The sequence below is a fragment of the Pseudopipra pipra genome, chromosome 23, assembly GCF_036250125.1.
Source record: "Pseudopipra pipra isolate bDixPip1 chromosome 23, bDixPip1.hap1, whole genome shotgun sequence".
Taxonomy (NCBI): Eukaryota; Metazoa; Chordata; class Aves; order Passeriformes; family Pipridae; genus Pseudopipra; species Pseudopipra pipra.
Genome location: NC_087571.1, coordinates 5,332,229 through 5,351,834, shown reverse-complemented (window position 1 = coordinate 5,351,834; position 19,606 = coordinate 5,332,229). Strand labels below are relative to the sequence as shown.

At 46.4% G+C, this 19,606-nt stretch overlaps 4 long non-coding RNA genes across 5 annotated transcripts; 1 reads left to right on the top strand and 3 right to left on the bottom strand.

Moving 5' to 3' along the window:
* The first annotated feature begins 4,471 nt into the window (after window positions 1-4,471).
* On the top strand, window positions 4,472-11,984 carry LOC135401886 (uncharacterized). Its single transcript, XR_010424952.1, has 4 exons — window positions 4,472-6,189; window positions 7,121-7,325; window positions 8,376-8,538; window positions 11,933-11,984. It is a non-coding gene; the product is annotated as an uncharacterized LOC135401886 (long non-coding RNA).
* Window positions 6,721-9,197, bottom strand: LOC135401889 (uncharacterized). Its single transcript, XR_010424956.1, has 2 exons — window positions 9,044-9,197; window positions 6,721-8,222 (listed from the first exon to the last, which is right to left on the bottom strand). It is a non-coding gene; the product is annotated as an uncharacterized LOC135401889 (long non-coding RNA).
* Window positions 10,049-14,021, bottom strand: LOC135401887 (uncharacterized). 2 transcript variants are annotated; one of them, XR_010424954.1, is made up of 4 exons: window positions 12,537-14,021; window positions 12,211-12,350; window positions 11,376-11,504; window positions 10,049-10,425 (listed from the first exon to the last, which is right to left on the bottom strand). It is a non-coding gene; the product is annotated as an uncharacterized LOC135401887 (long non-coding RNA). The 2 variants fall into 2 exon arrangements; XR_010424953.1 differs by lacking the exon at window positions 10,049-10,425 and having other exon boundaries at window positions 11,145-11,504.
* Window positions 14,022-16,657: 2,636 nt separating this feature from the next.
* On the bottom strand, window positions 16,658-18,459 carry LOC135401888 (uncharacterized). The gene is made up of 3 exons (XR_010424955.1): window positions 18,240-18,459; window positions 17,221-17,385; window positions 16,658-16,996 (listed from the first exon to the last, which is right to left on the bottom strand). It is a non-coding gene; the product is annotated as an uncharacterized LOC135401888 (long non-coding RNA).
* Between the last annotated feature and the right edge of the window lie 1,147 nt (window positions 18,460-19,606).

The following is a 19,606-nucleotide window of genomic DNA, read 5'->3' as shown; positions in this document are numbered from 1 at the left end:
CTTTTTTTTCCTTTTTTTTCCTTTTTTTTCCTTTTTTTTTCCTTTTTTTCCTTTTTTTCCTTTTTTTTCCTTTTTTTCCTTTTTTTCCTTTTTTTCCTTTTTTTCCTTTTTTTCGGCGGCCCCTTGCCCTTTTTTGGGCGGCCCCTTGCCTTTTCCTTTTTCGGCCTCTTTTTCTCTTTTTCTTTTTTTCTATTTTCCAGCCCTGAGCATAACCGCAGGGCTTTGAACAGTGGGGTTTGTGCCAGGCTGACCCCTGGGGGAGGTTTCTGTGCCTGCCCACCTGTAGATTTTCAGCCAGGATGGGCAATTTTGCCCTCAGAATGTTATGAAATCCCCTGTGGCATGAAAAGCATGCAGTGCCTGTACCTGGAGGCTGCAGTAGAGGTCCAGGACCCTGTAGAGACACACTTGTCTCAGAGCTTCCAGCTTCACTATCTTCACTGCTGACACCTGGAGCATTTGAGTGGCAGGGTCTGGGCAATGCTGCACTTCCCTGGAGTGTTGGTTCTGTCGAGCAAAAGAAAAGAAAGGGTGGGAGGGTTTCTGCAGCACTGCAAATATATTCTAGGTATTCAATACTAATGAGTGTGGGCACTAAAAGTAGAGAATTTTTCCAGGGAGACCTGGATCATTTAGGGTTCTGGGACGTTTCAGGGGCTCTGATAACACCCCTGCAGTGTGTCTGTGCCCCCAGGGAAGGTGAAGTCCATCCTTGCCCAGCAGGGAGGTGACAATGACATAAGAAAAACCACCTTAAACTCACCTGCTGCTCAGGGAACTCCCAGTGTGGGGTTTGTGAGCCAAGAAGACCAAGTGCCAGCTGCTGTGGGATTTCTTGCAGGATGTGCAGGGGCTGTTTGGGCACTGTCAGCTCTGGGCTGAGGCCCAAATGTTTGATTTCCTGCACTTGTCTCTCCCACAGTGCTTGCCCAGCGTGGTGGTGCTGTTCTGACAGGGCTTTCAGGAGTGAATCCTTTGAGGCAGTGGCTTCTGTTCCTTTCCTGCTCTTCAGGCCCTGAAAATATTATAGACACCCCAACCTGAAACTTCTTTGTGATCAGGAGCATCAAAAGAATTGATTCCCACTGAGCCCAAGATGCAAAAAACAGATCCAGAAAGCAGATGTCTCACTTAAGCACCATGAAAAGCCTGATTTATTGTGAGATTAAGTACCCAAGAATTACTGAAAATGAGACCACTGCCCCTTCTCCTTTAACTTGAGAGGGGGATACTAATTTAGGTTCTGTTTGGCTTTGCAATAGCTGGAAGATTTCTTTCTTCTCAAACTATTTCGTTTATTTTCCTTTTCTGAAGCCACGTGGGAAAATGGAAAGGAATTCAAATAGTGGAAAACTCCTCCTGTGTCTCATCTGAGAACTCTGAGATGACACAATGCCAACCTCACCCAACTTCCTTCGTGGTGTTCCTCCTCCTCAGCCTTGGAGTCACAAAAGGAACAGAGAGTGTTCATTTCTTCTGCCAGCAGGGACAGCTCCAGATGTGCCAGTTCACAGGCGTGTTTCTCCAAGAGAAACCTGCAGCCAGAGAGGCAGGAGACAGGCTGAAAACACATCCCTGGTTCCATGGGATCATCACTTGGCTCGTCCACAAACCTGGAGAACAGGAGCCTTGTGCTGAGCCACACCCAACCCCCAAATCTGAGCCTGCTGGGGAGAGGAACCTCCCAAACTTGTAAATAATGTAATTTTTTGTAACTAAAAAGGCAGAGGCAATTAAGGCAGAACAAGGATTTCTTTACCTTGTCAGGACTTCTTTTTGCATGTGGCTGATCCTTTCTGAGGGTGAAGTGGGCACAGGGGATATTGTGGAAGCTGAAGTGCTCTCCTGGCTTGCTTCAGCTCTTAATGCCTCTGTGGGAGCAGCAGATGCTTTTAAAGTGCTCCTTGATGAGTAGCCTGTAGAAGAAACATGGGAAAATGTATTTGCTGCAAGATATTAATTGTTTTGCAGAAGACAGATTAATTTTGGTGAGGCCTGGCAAGAGAAAACTTGAGCCTAACAAGTGATTTCAGGGCTCATCCACCCTATGGCAACTTTACACACATCACAAAGGCTTTGCTCATTGAGTCCAAGGAGATCTTTAACTCTTACAAAATAGAACCAAAGTCTGATTTTTCAGCTGTCAGAAGGAGCATCTCTTTCTAGAATGGAAGTTGAAAGGTTCCAGCCTGCTTTTCAAGGCCAGGCTAAAATAAGGTAACTCTCTTACCTGGTGTCTCAGGTGATAAACTGCTTTTGCTGTTTTCCTCCAGCTTCTGAACCAGGGCCTTGAGCAGAGGGATCAGGTTTTGTTGGATTTCCTGGTGTGTGCCACGTGAGACCCCACTGATGCCATAAAATCTGGTTGTCTGATAGTTTTCAAAGCACCGTCGAGAGCCCGAGAGAAGCACCTGAAAAACAGCACAAAGCAGAGAGAGGCCATTTCGTGCCTGCCAAGAACATCATTTGAAAAAAAGCTTCTTCTTGAAAACCTGATATTGCCAGTTCACACTGTTCAGTGTCTCCATGGGATGTTACAGCACTTTGCCTCAGGAAAAGCCTTTTCCATTTGTTGTCCTACAGCCCCCAACTCTCAGTTTTGTTTTTTTTCCACATCCTTCAAGCTGATAGAGAAGCTGTAAGGTGTGATTTTTAACTGCATGACTTGCATTTGATGTCCTTCCCGTGCCAGTTTGCTGTTGTTTTGCAGGGCTCTGATCCCTGGCTGGGGTGTTCTTGGATGATGTTCTCAGACTGTGGCAGCTGCCTGTGCTTTTGTTAGACAAGCACCACAATTGCTTTTCTTTGCAGTACCTTTGCCTGCTGTGCTTGGATGATTGACAAGTCCCTCAAATATTCCAGTCTGGTGTGTGCAGTCTCCACACTGGTTTGTTGTTTCAGGATCCATTCCTGAGACTCAGAGGCGAGGGCAAGCATGAGCTGGAAGAAATAATACAAAATATAACTGCAAATCCTGGCTTTCATTGCCCTTCTCACACGGAATCGGGCCAGTCACCATCTGGAAAACTGCTGTGACAGCTCTGGAGCACTTGTGGCCATGTAGCCCTCAAAGAACAGCCACAGAAGCTGCAGATGATGCAAAGAAGAGGTAAGATAAAAGCTTCCTAGCAATATGTTTTGATAAAGTCTGACACTCAATTAGCAATTGGTTTTCCTTCAGCAGGTCTTGCTGGGGTAGAAGCAGGTGCCTGCTCTGCAGGACCAGGTAATGCTTGCCTGGAGAAGCACTGGGGATGTTCCTGGAAGTGGGAGTATCTCAGTACAGTGGGCTCAGAGCTTTCCTCCTGCAGTGTCTTTGAGCACAGAATGTTCTGTGATGGGGCCCAGGTTCAGCCCAGCAGTGACCTCACCTTTCTGACCCTCAGCTCTGGGGCTGCCTCAGCCCCTGGGATGTGGCTCCTGCTCCTCTCTCCCTCTCTCAGCTGCAGGAGTATCCTCTCTTCTTCCAGCTGCATCTTTTCCATGAGCTCCACCAGCTTCTCCAGTGCCTTCCTGATCTCCAGCAGGACCTGTATTTCCCGTTCTTTCTCCTCTCTGTCAGCTGTAAGAAGCCAATATTAGCAGAAGCACCCACCTGAGAATCCACTGGGAATTCCCAGGACAAACCTCCAGTCGTTTTCCCTCTGTGTGATTCACACCTCTACACTCTCCATCTTTTCTAACAGCCCCATTTTCAGATCCCACCTCTGGACTATCTTGCTTCAGGAGGACACAAGTAATTCCTGAGGCTCAGGGTAACCTGGCAGAGGGATCACCCAGCACAGAAAGCAGTAGGGCTGGAGCTGCCCTTTTGTACCTTTGAACAGCACAGACAGTTCAGTGGCCACCTGGCTACCAAAATATTTGGAGGTTCGTCTCTCAGCTTCCTGCAGAGAGGAGACTTTCAGAAAATGGCACAGTTCCTCAATGTCTTCCAGTTTCTCCTTGAGCTGTGTCTGTAAGAAATGGCAGAGGAGAGGGAGCTTTAGGTGGTGTTGCCAGCTCAGGAGATCAGGAATTGGTGGGAGGCATTTTCCTTTGCAGAGAGAGCAAGAGCTTGGCTGACTGGGTTAGTGCTTTTTTGTAGCCTTGTAATTATTCTGATTGTGTAGGAACTGCTGCCAGTCCCCTGTCTCTGCTGGATTTCACCTGCTGGTTATTCCATGGGGACACCTGCCAGCATTCCTCACTCTGGGAATGGCCACACTGAGGCAGCAAAGGCTTCATTTACCTTTTGGGAATAGCTTGGATTCAGAACCATCCCTTCAGTGATATCTGAATTTTTGATACCCGTGAATCCCCAAGGAATTTTTAAAGAACTTTCCTGGAGCCAGCTCCAAAAAAAAGGCACCATACCTGTTGTGCCTTCCCCTCTTTTACAGCATCAAGGACATCAAGAAATAGAGAGTTCAGCTTTTTAAGGAGCTCTTCTTCCTTTTTCCTCCTGCAGTGCCAGTAGAAATGCCTTGACTTTATTTCCTTTTCTAGAAAGTCCAGCTGTAAAGCAATGAGAGACACAACAGCTTAGCTCTGCAGGAAGCTGAAGAAGGATTATAAATGTGATTAAAGCCAGTGATGACAGCTCCTCTCAATGCCTTTCACAGCATATATCCAACTTTGTTGCCACAGGGGGTGAGTGTTTGCAGTCCTAAGTCTGTGCATGTTATAATTCATGTCCAAATCAGTGTCCCAATATCTTGGGGCAGGGGAAAGATATCAAATAGACTTAAAAGATCTAGAAGGTAAAAAGATCAGCAGAAAAAAATAGAAATAGAAGGGGAAAAAAAAAAGGCAGATAATGAAAAGAGAAGTATAATGACATATTTCTGTCATCTTGTACTATAAGCAAATGCTACTTGTGGGGCAGAGAAATAAGTGAAATTTCCACCCATAGTAGAAAAGCCCCAACAAAGAATTTCCCCCAGATAACAAACTTGCAAGTAAAGAGAGTTTGGAGCTTTGTTTACCAGATCTGGATCTGTGGCTTTCCTGGGTAAAGCTCCAAGGGACTGAACAGCAGGAATCACGTTGTGTGTCCAGGGGTTTCTTTGGGCACCTATAACAGGCCCAATTTCACCTGTAATTGGACTTATGGCCCTGGCACCAATAGTGATGGGGATGAGGCCTGTGGATAAGGAAAAACTAAGTGTAATATTTAGAATTTTAGACCACAAATGCCACATTTTCCATTCAGAGTCGAGGTAGAAACTGCTCTGTTTTGGTAGGGTGATTTATTGTGTCTTTGGTATTTGTTGTTTACATCACCCAACTCAATTTCCTTCTCTACCTTTTCCATTTGTATCTTCCATGGTTCCTGCAAGTGGGGAGGGCTGCCCAGTGTTCCAGTCACAGTCTATTCCCAGGATTGGCACCATCAGACCGGATCCACTGGGATCTGGGATTTCCATTCCAAACACTGCAGGGATCCACATCTCTGTGCCAGGGTATCTGATCATACCTGGTTTGTTCAAAAGAGACGAAAAACATAAAACACTGAACAGGTTTGTGATGGAAAGAACTGTGTTCCCTTCCAGAGGGCTGCAGTGCTGTTATTCCTGCTGCAGCTTCCAGTTAATACCTGGCTGGGGGCATCACCAGCAAAGCTATTTTGACCAAAAGCTTCCTGGAAGTTTGAGGTGCTGTGATGGGATCACAGAACGTGCTGAGCTGGAAAGGACCCACGAGGATCATCAAATCCAAGCCTCAGCCCTGCACAGGATCCCTCCCCAGGAGTGACAGTGGTTTCACTGCTGTCACCTGTGGTGTGATGGCATGGGAACAGGCTGCTTGCTTTGTACCCACCCAGTTTTCCCCCGTTGCTCCTGATCCTTGCAGCCACCTCCTGCTTTTCCCCCAGGCTCTGCAGGCGGTGCAGCATGTGGTGGCACTTGGCGGCCAAAGACTCCTCCAGCTCCTCTGCTGCAGCCTTCAGTGCTGCTAATCTGTCTGCTGCCAGGCAGGAACCTTCCAGAAACGATGCCTTGAAGTGCTTTAGGGCGTCCAGCACTCGGGTTTGTGCCAGCAGCCAGTCGTTCTCCAGCACAGCCTGGTACCCTCCGGCGTGGGGCACGACCCGGCCCTGCTGCAGGTGAACCCCCTGCACCCGGCACAGCTTCCCACTCAGAGGCTCAGTGAAGGGGTCTCCAAGGAGCATCGGGTGTCCAGAAGGGCCCACCAGCCCACCAAGAGGTAAAACTCCTCCTGCAGTCAAGGAACAGGAGAAACAAGGACAGAACATCACCTGGGGTCCAGCCCCTCCCTGCCAGGAAAGGGCACCTTGAGCGTTTACTTGGAGGGAAGCAGAAATGGGTTTGATGGGACATGTGGAGGGGAGAGGAACTAGGGATTTTGAGGTCATTTGTAAAATAATTTGGCTCACAAAATGTTCTTAAATAAGTCCCCTACTTCCTGCTTTACAAAAAGGTTAAGGTCCCCACTCCTCCTTTTGGGTCTGGTATATATTCCAAAATAAGTGATAAAGAGTACAGATATGTGAAAATACTTTTTAAAAATCTGGAGCTTCACCCTCCCTGAGCTTCTTAATGATGCATTTCATGCTACTTTATTTAATATTGCAATAGAGCAATGGGACCATCTTTAGGTCAAATCAGCTTCAGTGGCTGTGTCATAATTAAGGAATGATGACCTCTTACAGAGTCACCAGATAGTTTTAGTTAATTATAAAGTGATAAATTTGTGAGAAACAGAGTCTCAGATAAATAGCTTTTCAAATTAGAATTTATTATATGGTAAAAGCAAACAATGCTGTGGTGACAGGAGGAGGTAGAACCTCTCCTAGGCCTGCCACCCTGATACAGTGCATGAGCCTGATATTTATTCCAAACATCCCACACATGTTCATTATATCACATGCATATACATTTTACATTGCTATTCCAGGTATTCTACATGGGTTTATTCTCACAGCTAAGACTAATTTATTATCTCTATGCCAAGTTATAAATTCATATGTTCTTCCATAAGAGGTGCCAGCCAGCTTTTTGACCTGGCCCAGTTTGGACATAATTCCTGGCTAGGAGGACAGGGAAGGTTGGTCTGTTTTCTGTCTTTATGGGGGTGCAATGAAGTTGTACAATCTCTTTGTTTTCTCCTTTCCTAGGATGACACAGATTATCACCTGTGTTCATCACGAATTGTAAAGCAGAACTACAGGAGAGAGAGAGAGAAGGATTAGTGTCTGGAAAAGACCTACCAGTGCTCCCATCCAGACCAACTCCGAGGATTGGGACGATCTTGCCTCCCTCTGGCTCCACCATGGGCCCCCAGAGCTCCAGAGGTGCCAACGTGCCCGTCAGGGGGTTCAGGTACGTGCCACCCACGGCCAGGCTCTGCCCCGTGCCGGGGTGGATTGTCACCCCCAGCACTGGCACTTCCAGCCCCGTCGCTGGGTCCCACATGAGGCCTCCCATGCTGGAGGTTTTCCTGGGACACAGGGCTGGGAGCTTTGTCTCCACGGGCAGGTCAGTGCTGGGGCAGACCGGGTGAGGGATGTAGGGGAACACGGGCACTCCGGGCTCGTGTCGCCCTCCTGCAGGCAGGACCAGGGAGATTGGCTGTGGTTATGGGAGGTGTGGGAAGGCTTTTCAAATTTAATTCTTTTGGCTTTGGCCATTCCCTAAAAGCTGCGAGTTTCTTAGCATTTAATTTTTATGGTTTAAGGAATGGAGGGATTGAAATCTATAAGAAATTATGGATATCTCAATGCTCCCTTGTCTCCAAGCCTTGTAACACCAAATATATCCATACAGTAGGTCTTACATCTATCTGAACAGCACCACCTTCCAGGGCCATGCTGATGAGAAGCTTTCTCAGATTTTCTTCAGGTTCTGTCTCAGGAAAAGTACATTTGAGTGCAGCAAATTGGGCTGTTTGGTTTGTCCTCTGTTTTGCTTTAACCAAACCCCCCCCCCCCCATAACTGTGCTCCACAAACAGGGCAGTTGGACCAGCTGATGGTTGGATTGTGACACTTACCCGAGCCAGAATCAGCAGCACAGACCAGCCTGGAGCTGGTGGGATCATAGCCAACATTCCCAGCTAGGGGAAGCACCTTTCCAGTCTGGGGGTGCAGGAAATGGTGGCTGGGAACTGGTCCAGGGCAGTGACTGCTCAGCAGGAGGGAGCAGTGAGGGAAAGGAGTCAGCAGCCCAGTGATGGGATCTGTGTAGACCATGGCAGGTGCTCCAGCAGTGCCATTGGAGCCTAAAAACAGGTCACAACAGGTGGGGAGGGGGGAGAAGAAACAACCTGTAGGTCTTGCACAATGTGGGAGGTGTGGGAGGGGGTTTATAAAAATCATCTGTAAGGGCAGGAAAGGGGTGAGAATAAGTAAACTGAGCTTTTCTCCTTTTACAGAAGGTGCCTGGGGGGAAATGCCTGCAGCACGTGGCAGTTCCATCCTCTCTCTGCCCTGTCTGCCTGAGCTTCGTGACACTGAGGGGATTGATGGTTCCTAAATGTCCACTCAGGGATTTGGATTTCTTGGCCTCAATCTGCAACAGCCACTGAAACATCCAAGGTGGGTTTTGTTGTCCTGTTTTTACTTCTGTTCCTCTTAAAAGGAGGAAAGGAAGAGGGATCTTGGTGTCTGAGTACCTTTTACAGTTGGTCACACCAAAACCAGGTGAGAATGTCAGAAAACAGCCAACAACACGAGAACAAATTGATTGCAGTTAGTGAGACTCGCCCACAGAATAGTTCATTGCCCTCTCCATTGCTGGGAGGTAATTAGCCCGTGCTCAAAGATCTTAATGAGTGCAAATCTGACATTCTCCCTGAGAAACAACAGAGAAACCTTCTGCTGGTGGCTTTGCTTCAGTAACAACCCCTGAATTCACAAGCTGTTCGTGGGAATTTGAGGAGGATGTTTTCTGAATACTCTCTTTTTTGCCTTGGCTGGGGGTTCCTCTGTGACCTGGCTGCTTTTTGTGACCTGTGTTTTCTCAGCTCTGCTGCCCTGCCCTGCCCACACCTCCTCACACACCAACACAGACTTCAAAGAGGTTTCTAGAGGCTGCAGTTACCCACGAGCTCCTGCTTGGTGAGTGTCCTGCTTTGATCCTGGCTCAGAAGGGGAGCTCCTGTCCCTTCCCCCAGCACTCCCCAGGCTTTGAGGTGGTGACTCTCCTTCAATATTACACTTGACATCCTGCTGATTGCAGCCTCCACCTGGGCCAGCAGCCTGCAACTCAAGAGATAAAAGAATTCAAGAGATAAAATAATTATTGCTGAAGGTGAGGTAAGAGAGTTCAAATGGAGCATTAAAGGGAGGATTTTGGTGGGTATAAAATTATGTCTGCATTTGGCAATTAGAGGGCTTGATGAGTATTTGCTTTGGCTGGTGGAGTGAAAACAGCATTTTGTGTCTTTGTTTTCTGTTCATCACACCATTCTGATCCTGCCAGTGACCAGGGGTGGCACACTGGCTACAGCTGGGGTGGCATCCCAGCGCCACAGCACTTGGGACACTCAAAATATTCCCATTCCTGTGATTCCCATGGGAATCTCCCCAGCTTGTCTCAGCCTGAGATTTTTCTAGACTTGTTTTAAATAGATGTGTGAGAAATATCTCTCCCTTAAATTTAGAAGGACGGCAAAAACTTACAAAACAAAAAAGAATTTGTTCAGCGTGCTGGGTCTGGTCTCACACTGAGCTTTTGGGGGAGGAAAGACCCTTTGGGTTTAATTTTTGTACATTTTATAGTTTCACAAATTCCACCCTTTTCCAGATAAGTTGACTATATTCATTTTTTTGCCTAAAAATGTTTCTTTTTTCTGAAAAGGGGCTTTTCCCTTCCTTCTGATTGCTTGTGAGGTGTCCTCTGTCAAAGTGATGGATTTTCTTTATTCTTAGCCCAAAGAGAGAAAAAAAAACCCCTTGTGTGCTAAATTTCCACATGGCCCCGAAAGATTTTAATTTTTAGGAACTGTTATATATCCCTTATCCAACCCAAAAAGACTCTGATAGCCAGGTCCAGTTTGGAACTTGGATATCTCACAACTTCACCTCTAAAAAAACGTGGTTTATTTCTCCTAAATGTGAAAATTATGATCTGCACCACCTGATCTGCTGGACTGAGGATCAGTTTTAAACTTGCAGGTGTTGGCATTGCCAACCACAGGCCAAAAACCTGTGGGCTGGGAATGCTTCCCTGGCCAGGGCAGGAGAGCTGCAGGTAACTTTGCCTTTTGTTGGGTACCTTGTGCAGCCTCGTGGTCGTTCTCCAGGAGCTGCTCCCTCCGTGAGTGCCTGTGCCAGCCTGACCCCCTCCCTCAGGGCAGAGTTGAACAGGACACAGTTCTCCTCCTGCCACTGCAGCTCCTGCTGCAACAACCTCCTCTGCCTGCTCAGGCTCTCCTCGTACCCAGCAGCCAACTCCTTCCTCCGCTGCATCTCCTCCTCTGCCTGGTGGGATAGAAAATCCAGAAGTATTTTCCTTTATTTTTATTTATTGATTTATTTATTTATTAAATCCAGCTGTGAACAGAGCTGGTGACTTTTCTGCCCTTTGCTAAAATGGCAAAGATTAGAAATTTAAATGATTTAAAATGATTTTGGTGTGTCCATTGGAGCTGACAGCTCTAATATGCTGAATTACAATTACCCAGCTCTGAGCAGGTTGATAACTCAGGGCATCCTTTTAACAGGAGATATAATAAGTCCTTAAATGAAAATTGCAGCTCCTTACTGTGTTGCACACGTATTTTCCCGTGTGAAACCATGAGTATATTTCTCTTTTCGAGCCATGAAATGGTTTCATTCAATGGAGCTTTAGTTACAGTGGAGCACTGCAACTCCCAGAAAAATCAATGAAACAGATCACAGTGTATCTTCCTTGTTAAAAATATTGACGTATTGGCGTAAATATTGACACAAAGACGAAAATATTGCAATATTGACAAGTTACATTGTCTATTTCAATGCAAAGCCAATGGAATTAAATGACAACACAATAAGTTATGATGTAAACACTTTGTGAAGTGAAAAGAGAAGCTGCAACACACACACTGGAGCAGATGAATTTATAGCTGAAACCTCTGCAGAGACCACTCCCCAGAAGAATTGGGGTGCGTGGATGTAACACATTATTTATTATTATTATTATTATTTTCTTAATCTGTCAGAGAGGAGTTTCTGTGTCAGCACAAAGCAGCAGCTTTAAATGCTTAAAGACCCAGCTGCTCCCACATATTCCAATTAATTGTTTTGCAGCCTGTGAAATATTAAATCTCTGCAGTTTTAAAAGTGACGTTTTACACGACCAGGCCTAAAATTTTTAAAAGAGAGTCCTGAGAATTTGTTATTCTGTGTATAAATGTTATTCTGTGTATAAGTGCTGCTGGACTGAGCTCTACCTGCTGCTTTGCCTTTGCATAACCCTCTGTGCTCTCAGCCTCCACCTTCCCTGGGATACTCAGAGTCTCCATCCAAAGGTTTTTCAGTGCAGACATTTCACTCGTGAGCCTCTGATACAGGATTTTTACCTGAGGTCCAAAACAAAAAGAAAAGAAAGGACCATAAGAGGTGATTTGGAGTCTCCCTTCAAAAAAAAAAAACCCTCTTTATAGAACCAAAGCAGAGGCTGGTGTCAGTTTTCAGCACAAACACATTAATGCCCTGTCTCAGATTAGGGGACAAGGATTTCTCCACGTTATTTATCTGTTGAGTGCTCGTTGTAATCCAGCTCCCTCTGCTGTCCTTTAAACCTCACGTGGAATTACATGAGGACCACAGGTGGATTCATCCTTAGGGCTGCAAAATGCTCCTCCACCTCTTTCAACTGAGATATTTCTTATGAAATTCAGATAACCTGCTCACATGTTACTGGGTGTTCATTTATTCTTTTCTCCTCAGTTTAATCTGCAGCTCTTCAGTTTGTGACCAGGAAATCCATATTATTTTTGTTTTGCAGATGAAAAATTGAAGCTGGAAGATGAAGTCATTTTCCAAAAACTGTATCAGGTCAGTACCATGAGAAAACCAAATTATTCTGCCTTAAGGTCACTGCTTTCCCCACCCTATTACATGTTATAAACAACATGAGGATATATTTGTATTAGGTGCTCTAAAAAGGTGAAAGTTGAAATAAAACAACTACCTAATAGCCAAAGGTTAATGAAAAATGGTAGCAGATAAAATTACGTGTTTTAGGTTCTTTCTGCATAAAAAGCAGCCCTGAACAGGATTTACCTCTTCTTTGAAGTGGCCCAGAGTGGCTGTGACAGACAGGGACTGTCTCAGCAGCAGCTCAAAGAAGGCACTGGTGTTAAAGGACTCCAGGTCGAGCTGTTCCTCAGGCTCCCAGCCAGCCCCTCTCCTCGGGAAACAGGCTGAAACACGGACAGTCAGTGATTAATTTGATTTATTTTTGTTTTTAATCCCAGACTGGTTTGGAACAAAGATGCCTGGGAAGCCCTGGGTTCAGCAGCCTCTGCCCAGTGCTGCCCGTGGCTCTGGGGCTCTGCTGGGGCAGGAACCCGCCAGAGCCCCTGGGGTTGGGGGTTCTGTGCCCTGACCTGTCCCAGGGCTGCTGCAGGATTCCCCAGCCCCCCTGCCCTGCTGCTGCAGCGAGGGGTGACGTTTCCTGATGGAAAAGACTCCTGGAATCTCAGAGGAGTAGCTGTCCAGGTTGTACTGGAGCTGCTGCCTTCGGAATGCAGGGCAGGGGCTGCCCCCCTGGGACCAGCCAACGGCCTGGCACAGGAGCTGCAAAACACCCCAGAATGGAACAAGTGAGTTCCTTTTCCTCTCGGGACACGCCCTGGCAGGGTGTGATCCACATATCCCTCACTCAGCCAGCAGGATCCATCCTCACCTGGCGAGCAGGGACCCCCAGAGTCTGGTTTCTAAATATATCATTCATTTATTCTAGACCAGCAGAATTACTAATCCCAGCAGATAAGGCTGAAGCCAAGGGGAAGGAAGTGCAGTTATCTGCTGTTTGCATCTGCTGGCTGAATAAATCACATTTTCTCTCATTACCTCAGCAGTCTGGCTGCAGAAAAAAAAAATATCCTGTTGAATTCAGAACATGCTAGGAAAAAAAATGAATTACTTTGGGGGGTTACCAGTCTGAAAGACCATCTGGGGTTTGAATCTCAGGTATTTTGTGGTTGCTGGGACTTCTGTCTGAATAAGGAAAGCAAACCTGAACGTTGCAGAAACTTATTTATGGCTGACAGTTTTTTTTGTAAAAGCTTTTCAGGACTTATTTATGTTTTCTTTATTTTGAGGCAGGTTTGGTCAGGCATTTAAACAAAAAAAATTTAAGTGTCATCTTGTTGATGAATCAGAAAATGGGAATGAAGTTCATTTATACCCTGAATGTCTCCCAGTGGCCCGTGTGAGAGGTAAATATCCCGGGGCTTTGATGGCACTGGGTCAATCCATAGGGATGGATTTTACCCCATATGTAAAACAGGAGGTTGAGTTACAAGTAATTCTAATTTTCAGCTTTATAGGTGATGCTTAGGGGAGGAGTCACTTGTGGGCTTCTTGCCTAAAGTCTTATAATATCCTTTAAAAAACCCAAATTTTAAGTAACTCTCACTTACTGTCAGTGCCACAGAGGCAATGAGCAGCAGGAGGAGTCCTGTGCCCACTCCAGCAATTGCTGCCCAGTCAGGTTTGAGGAGGAGCTCCCTTTTCCTGGCCATTCCCACCTGGACAGCAAACCTGGGGGTCGTGGGCAGGAAAGGCCCCTCTTCATAGCACTGTCCTGCCGGGGGCATCACCCTCAGGTACTGCAAGGGAAAGGCCAGTCACTGGTCACTGCAGCTCATTGAAATAGGCACGAGGATTTATGTAAAAAGGGTCATTTTGGCTGTCAGAGTCCAGGCTTTGCAGGAGTTGCATCATTTAACCCCCATATTTAACCCCCTGCTTAACTCACCTGTTTATTGCTGCACTCACCTGGACAGTATATATATTTATATATAAATATATATATATATTTATATATATATATTTATTTTTAAAACTTCCTGTGTTTCCAAACATCCCCGTGGAGCATGGAATGCTGTGCCAAGAGGGACAGCCCCTGGAATGCCAAGATTCCTGGATACAAACCATCCTCTTGTGCCTGTTGCTGCTCAGGTGGAGCACGAAGGTCCCGGGCTCCTGGAACTGGAAAAGGAAGAGCAGGAATTCCTGGGAGGCCTCTCTGACCTCCTCCCTGAGGCTCCTGAAGTCTCCCCAGTCAAACTCAGCGTTGGTGTTGTACAGGTTGTTTCTAGGAGGGAAAGGGCAAGAGTTTTTCTCACTGCTCCTGTTTTTTTGGGGTGTAGGTTCCTCATTCCAGCAGGGAATTATTGAGGTGTTGTCCATCACCCCAGGGAACAGCTGAGCATCACTGGGAGTTTAGGCACTGGATCTCTAATTGTTCACACACCTCCAGTGTTTAATCACCCTCACTTTTATTTTGGGCTGCTCCAACCACTTTTACCCCTCCCCAAAAAAATATGAAGTACCAGCAATTAACCCCAAGAAGGATGTTTAACCTGAAAAATGATGTTTATTAACAGTGCAAAAATGACTGGTAAACCTTACAGGTGTTTGGTCAACACAGAAACCAGATGGAGTTTCTTTTATTGATTACATATCCCTGGTGTTATTTGTGATTTGTAATTGGATGAATGGCAGAAATTAAATCAAAATAGGCCATAGGGGAGGGAACCCACAAACCCACCCTAAGAAATAACTGTCCCACAGGCAGAGCTCCCAAGGCTCTCAGAGCAGTAGGAACTAGCTGATAAAAACCTGAAACTCAGCTCCAATAAGATCTTAAAACTTACTGGCTGCAAAAAAGGGAAGACAAAGTCAACTGGAAGGACAATACAGGGTAAGTCATGAGAAGCCAAGTTGCAAAGAGTGTGAACACAGGTCAGAAAGAGCATCAGGAGCAGCACGTGTAGATTTAATTTTGCTTATTTTAATAAGCCAGTGTTAATTTGTGAATGACTGACATGCTGTTTCCTGCCATGCCACAGCCTTCTCTGTGAAAAATGCATCGAAGTGCTTTTAATAATGAGAATTCTGTTCTTTTTAGTCGTGTTTTGTCTTAATTCTGCATGGAAAAAAGTGCAGAGCTCCTCCTTGTTCTCTGTAGCTGATGTAAAAGGGCCCTGGCTGAGTCCTGTTTGTACTCACACATCATAAACTGGGTAATGCTCCTTGGAGACCAGGAACAGGAGGGTGACATTCCCACTGAGGCAGGTGATGGGATTCAGGATGCCCGGGAATGCAGCTCGGGGGGTGGAGTTGGGAGGGCTCAGGCTTTGCTCCCAGGAACCCCCCAGTTCTTCCTGCCCAGACTTATCTGTAACACAAACCTTGTTAAGTTTGGATCATTACTGAGCTTTTCTCTCCACAGAACAGCTCAGGAGAAGGGTTTTGTTGAATTCTCCACCAGCAGCCTCTCCAGGAATCAGCTGGTGAGTTCTGTTGGATTTAACTCCTGTTGTTTCCTACCTGGGTCAGTGCTGATGTGACAAAGCACAATTAAATCTTAGAGGAGTTGTATTAAATACCTGCTTTGGAGTTTTGCAGAACTCACCTGGGGCTGTTGCTGAAGGAGGGTTGTTTTTATGATGTGATGAAGCCTCATTCATCATGATGAACTTGTGAAACAGTTGAGGGTCAGGATTATACACCCCTAAAAATCCTCTCCCTGAAGTGGTACAAAAAAACCATTGGTCATTTCTGGGTTTCAGCACGTTGAATTTTGCCTTTCCCTCTATAGAGTATCTGCTCACCAAAGGCCCCAGGTGTGACTGGCAAAATCTAAACCCCAATTGAATACTTTTTAGTACATTCTTCTCATTCTAGGGCAGGGCTTTAAAATGCTTGGGCCCTACTCAAAGCCTTTAGGGTTTGTTTGATGTTGCAAGACCTGTTCCTGACACAGCAACTGGTTTGACTTGGCTGAAGCCAATGAACATGTGCAAAGGGCACATGGGCAAATGATTCTTTCCTATGGTTTTTCCTAAATTTTCACCTGGGCTGTGCAAATAGTGCTCTTGGTTCTGGAATCCTGGGGAGGGGGGAAATGTTTAACTGCTTCTGATTCTACTTGGTGGATTTTCTACATAAAAATCTGAAGCACAAGAAAAAAAAATCTGTACAGATAAAGGACTGAAAAGGGAGTCTTTAGACAGGCAAAGAGATTCTCCATCCCTGTTTATCATAATTCAGGGAATGGGGGGAAATCCCTGAATATCTGTCCTTTCCTATAATGCTGGAAACACACACATTTCAAACCAATGTTCTGGGATTGAGTGGGATAAGCTTTGCATGGAGTGATAAACTAATATTGCTGCATGCTCTCGGGATATAAGCAGCAAGATTTCTTATTATTTGTGTTTTAAATACCCTGGAAAGGCTTATTGTGACTAAAACCCTTTTAATACCCTGCTAATGCTGCAGCTGTTGTTATTCTTTCCCTTACCACTCATCTCCACAATGTATGTTGGATGGGTGGATTTGCCTTGCTCTGAAGCACAGACATCTTTTAAAGAGAAATATGGTCTCAGTAGAACTGTTCTTAAGTCTTCTAAGGAAACAACAGCCTAAAAGAAAAAAGAGTTCAAGATTTATTTTACATTCTTTTTTTCTCATGGTTGCATTGTCAGAGCAGGTGCAAAAATAGTTCGTTTGTGTAATAGAATATTTGGTTTGGTTTATTCTATAATTTGCTAAGAAAAAGAAACGAAAGATGCTATTTGGTTAATGATTAGTGAGAATTTGGAGAGCCTGGCAAAACCAGGCAGGCTGTGGAAGTTCCCCCAGGTTTTACCTTGCTTCCATTGCTGTGGGTGAGGAGCAGCTGAGCTCTCTTCCCTGCACAGGTGAACTGCAGGGTGTCCCTTTGCTGCCTCCTGCACTGGGAGTCACACACCCCCTCCAGGCTGTCCGTGTGACAAATGCAGAGGCCAAGGACCTTGTCATAGCCCTGGTAATCTCTGGGGGCAGCACAGACCTGCGGGAGGAAGTGCAGGGAGAACATCAGCAGTCCAAGTCAGGTTCTTTGAGCCAGCAGGGGAACCCGGGGTTGCTATTTCAGGTGGAAGAAGAAGCAAAACCTCTGTGAAAAACCCTGATAACACTTTGTTGCCACGCTGGCTGTGCCCTCTGAAGGAAGGAACTTGCTTTTAGGGCGTTTTCTGCCTGGTCTATGTATTTAAAGTGTTAAAATTGAAATACCTTCTGGGAGCAATAGCGGGCCCATCCTTTCTTGGTCAGACACTGCCCTTCCTGATTCCGGGAGGCTGAATCTCGACAAACATCATAGGCTTGTCTGACACAGTGTCTTCCATCCCCTGAGGAGCTCTGGTGCCCTGGGGGGCAGGTGCACTGGGCATCACGGGGCTGCAAAGGAAACCAGGGGCTCCTTTAGGAACCTGCAGCAGGGATGGAACAGCATCTGCACCGGGGCTGCTCCTCATCTGAGTGAGCTCAGGGGGAGCTTCGGTGGCCACAGACCCCCCCAAACCTCCCAGTGGTTGATGTGGCCCCGAGAAACCCAGGAGAGATGTAGATCTGTGTCCTAGTTAGAACAGCTGGGACCAGTTCATCAGTGGATGGGTGTAACCTAAAACTGTGTATTCTATAGCCTTCCATGCCATTTCCCAGGAACTGTTCTCAATGAACCATTTACACCCCCTGCCCAGAGCACCCCTGACTCATCAGACTATAAACAGGGTGTTAGGAGGCATGGGAGACAGGAGGATGCTCCTGTCCTCACACCCACTGTGGAACTCCCTGGCACTGGGCATTCCTGCCTGAACTGGAGGATATATAATCCTGGGGTCTTGGGATTTTTTAACCACTTGTGGGATCCAGAGGAAGACTGCAGATCACCACTCAACCAGACTGAGACCACCACTGTCGACTGGACTGCAATCACCACTCTTGACCAACTGCACCAGCACTCTCACCAACAGGTTTTCCCCTCTCCCTTTACTTTGGACTCAGGGGGCCCAATGAACACCACTCTGTCCATGCCCCAGGGCGCTGGGTTATACATTTGGGTTTTGTGGGTTAAAACCAACTGTTTGCCTGTATAATCGTACTTATTGTATTATTTTATTAAGTTGTTTTTCTGACTTATAATCTCTCTTTTGAGCTGGGTTCTTTTCCCCTGCTGGTTTCCCTTTAAACCAGCACAATCTGCTGTCCCTGTGGGGATGGGATGTGGAGAGAGAGCTGAGCTGCTCCTGTACCTGGAACACCCGACCTTTCCCGAGGCACACACACGTCTCCTGCCCTTCCAGGGGCTGCTCTGCCTCCGAGCCACAGGGCAGGCAGGCTTTTTGGCCAGGCCTGGGGTTGAAGAAGCCCACGGGGCAGGTCAGGCAGCCCTGTGGCCGCGGCGCTGCTCCCGCCGGACGGAACCTCCCCGGGGGACACGGCACGGGGGTGACGTTCCCTCCTGGGCACAGAAAGCCTTTGGACAACAGCAACAAAAGGTCTTGTCAGTCTTTCTCAGGTAAATCAGCTTATTATGTACATGTGAAGGAGTGTCTGTTCAGTTTAAATACCTGAATCACTTAAATGAACCCTGCTTCCACCAAAATATTCCCTCGTACCAGCACTGTTTCAATAAACAGCAGAGAAAGGAACTCTTCTGATCTGCAAATCTTATGACAATAAAATTCACCGCTCTGCATTTGTTGTTTAAGCCATGTACCTGTGTACAATATGAATTTCACCAAGCCCAGTCCATTATCTAAGAACTGCTGGTGGCACCGAGCAAAATTAAAGCCTGGCTGCATTTTTATAGAGCAGTAAGTGACTGAGAAGCAAAGAATCTCTGGTAAATTATCTACAAATACCTGCTGGACAGATTGGCAGACTCTGCTCTCCTCTTTTGCAGTAAATTCCACTTTGACAGTCCTCGTGGCTCGGAAGCTGCATCTCCCCACTGTCATGAGGCAAGAGTGAAAAAAGAGAGAAAAGGAAGAGGAAAAAGGCCATGGATGTGTGGGATGGAGGAGCTGGAACTGCCAAATGGGGGTGAGTACCAGCCCAGGAGAGCTTTTCTTTTGGCTGCTGAATATTTAATGGGCAGTGAAAGTTCAAACGTGCTGATGTGTTGGTGTGAAATATTCATGGGGGTTACTTGAGCCCTGTTTTGCTGCCCCACAGGAGCTGCTCTCTGCCCAAGCTGAAGAATATTCACATGGAATAGGGCTGTTGCAGCCCAGAGAAGTGTTTATTTCTGACCACTTTGAGACAATTTGCTCCTGTACTTTGTGATGGGAAGTTTCTGGGTCCCTACAGCAGCCGTGAGTTTGGAAGTCCAGGAATCCTCATTTGCCACAAGGGATCCTCAGTTGGGTTTTATTTTTGGGGTGGGCTGCATAGTTTATGAAGAGCACAAAAAGCTGTCAGGAAGTTGGTGTCTTTTTGGTGTTCATCATAAAAAAAAAGGCAATTATTCACAGCTGGTTTGCCCCCTCTGGTTGTCAAGACCTGTGGCAGACCCTGGAAGGCAGTTCAGGGACCTGGTTTGGAAGACTCTCTGGTTTTTTTCATTCCTCCTGGGGGGGTTTAAAGGTGACAAAACCAGGTAGGGCTCCTGCCAGCC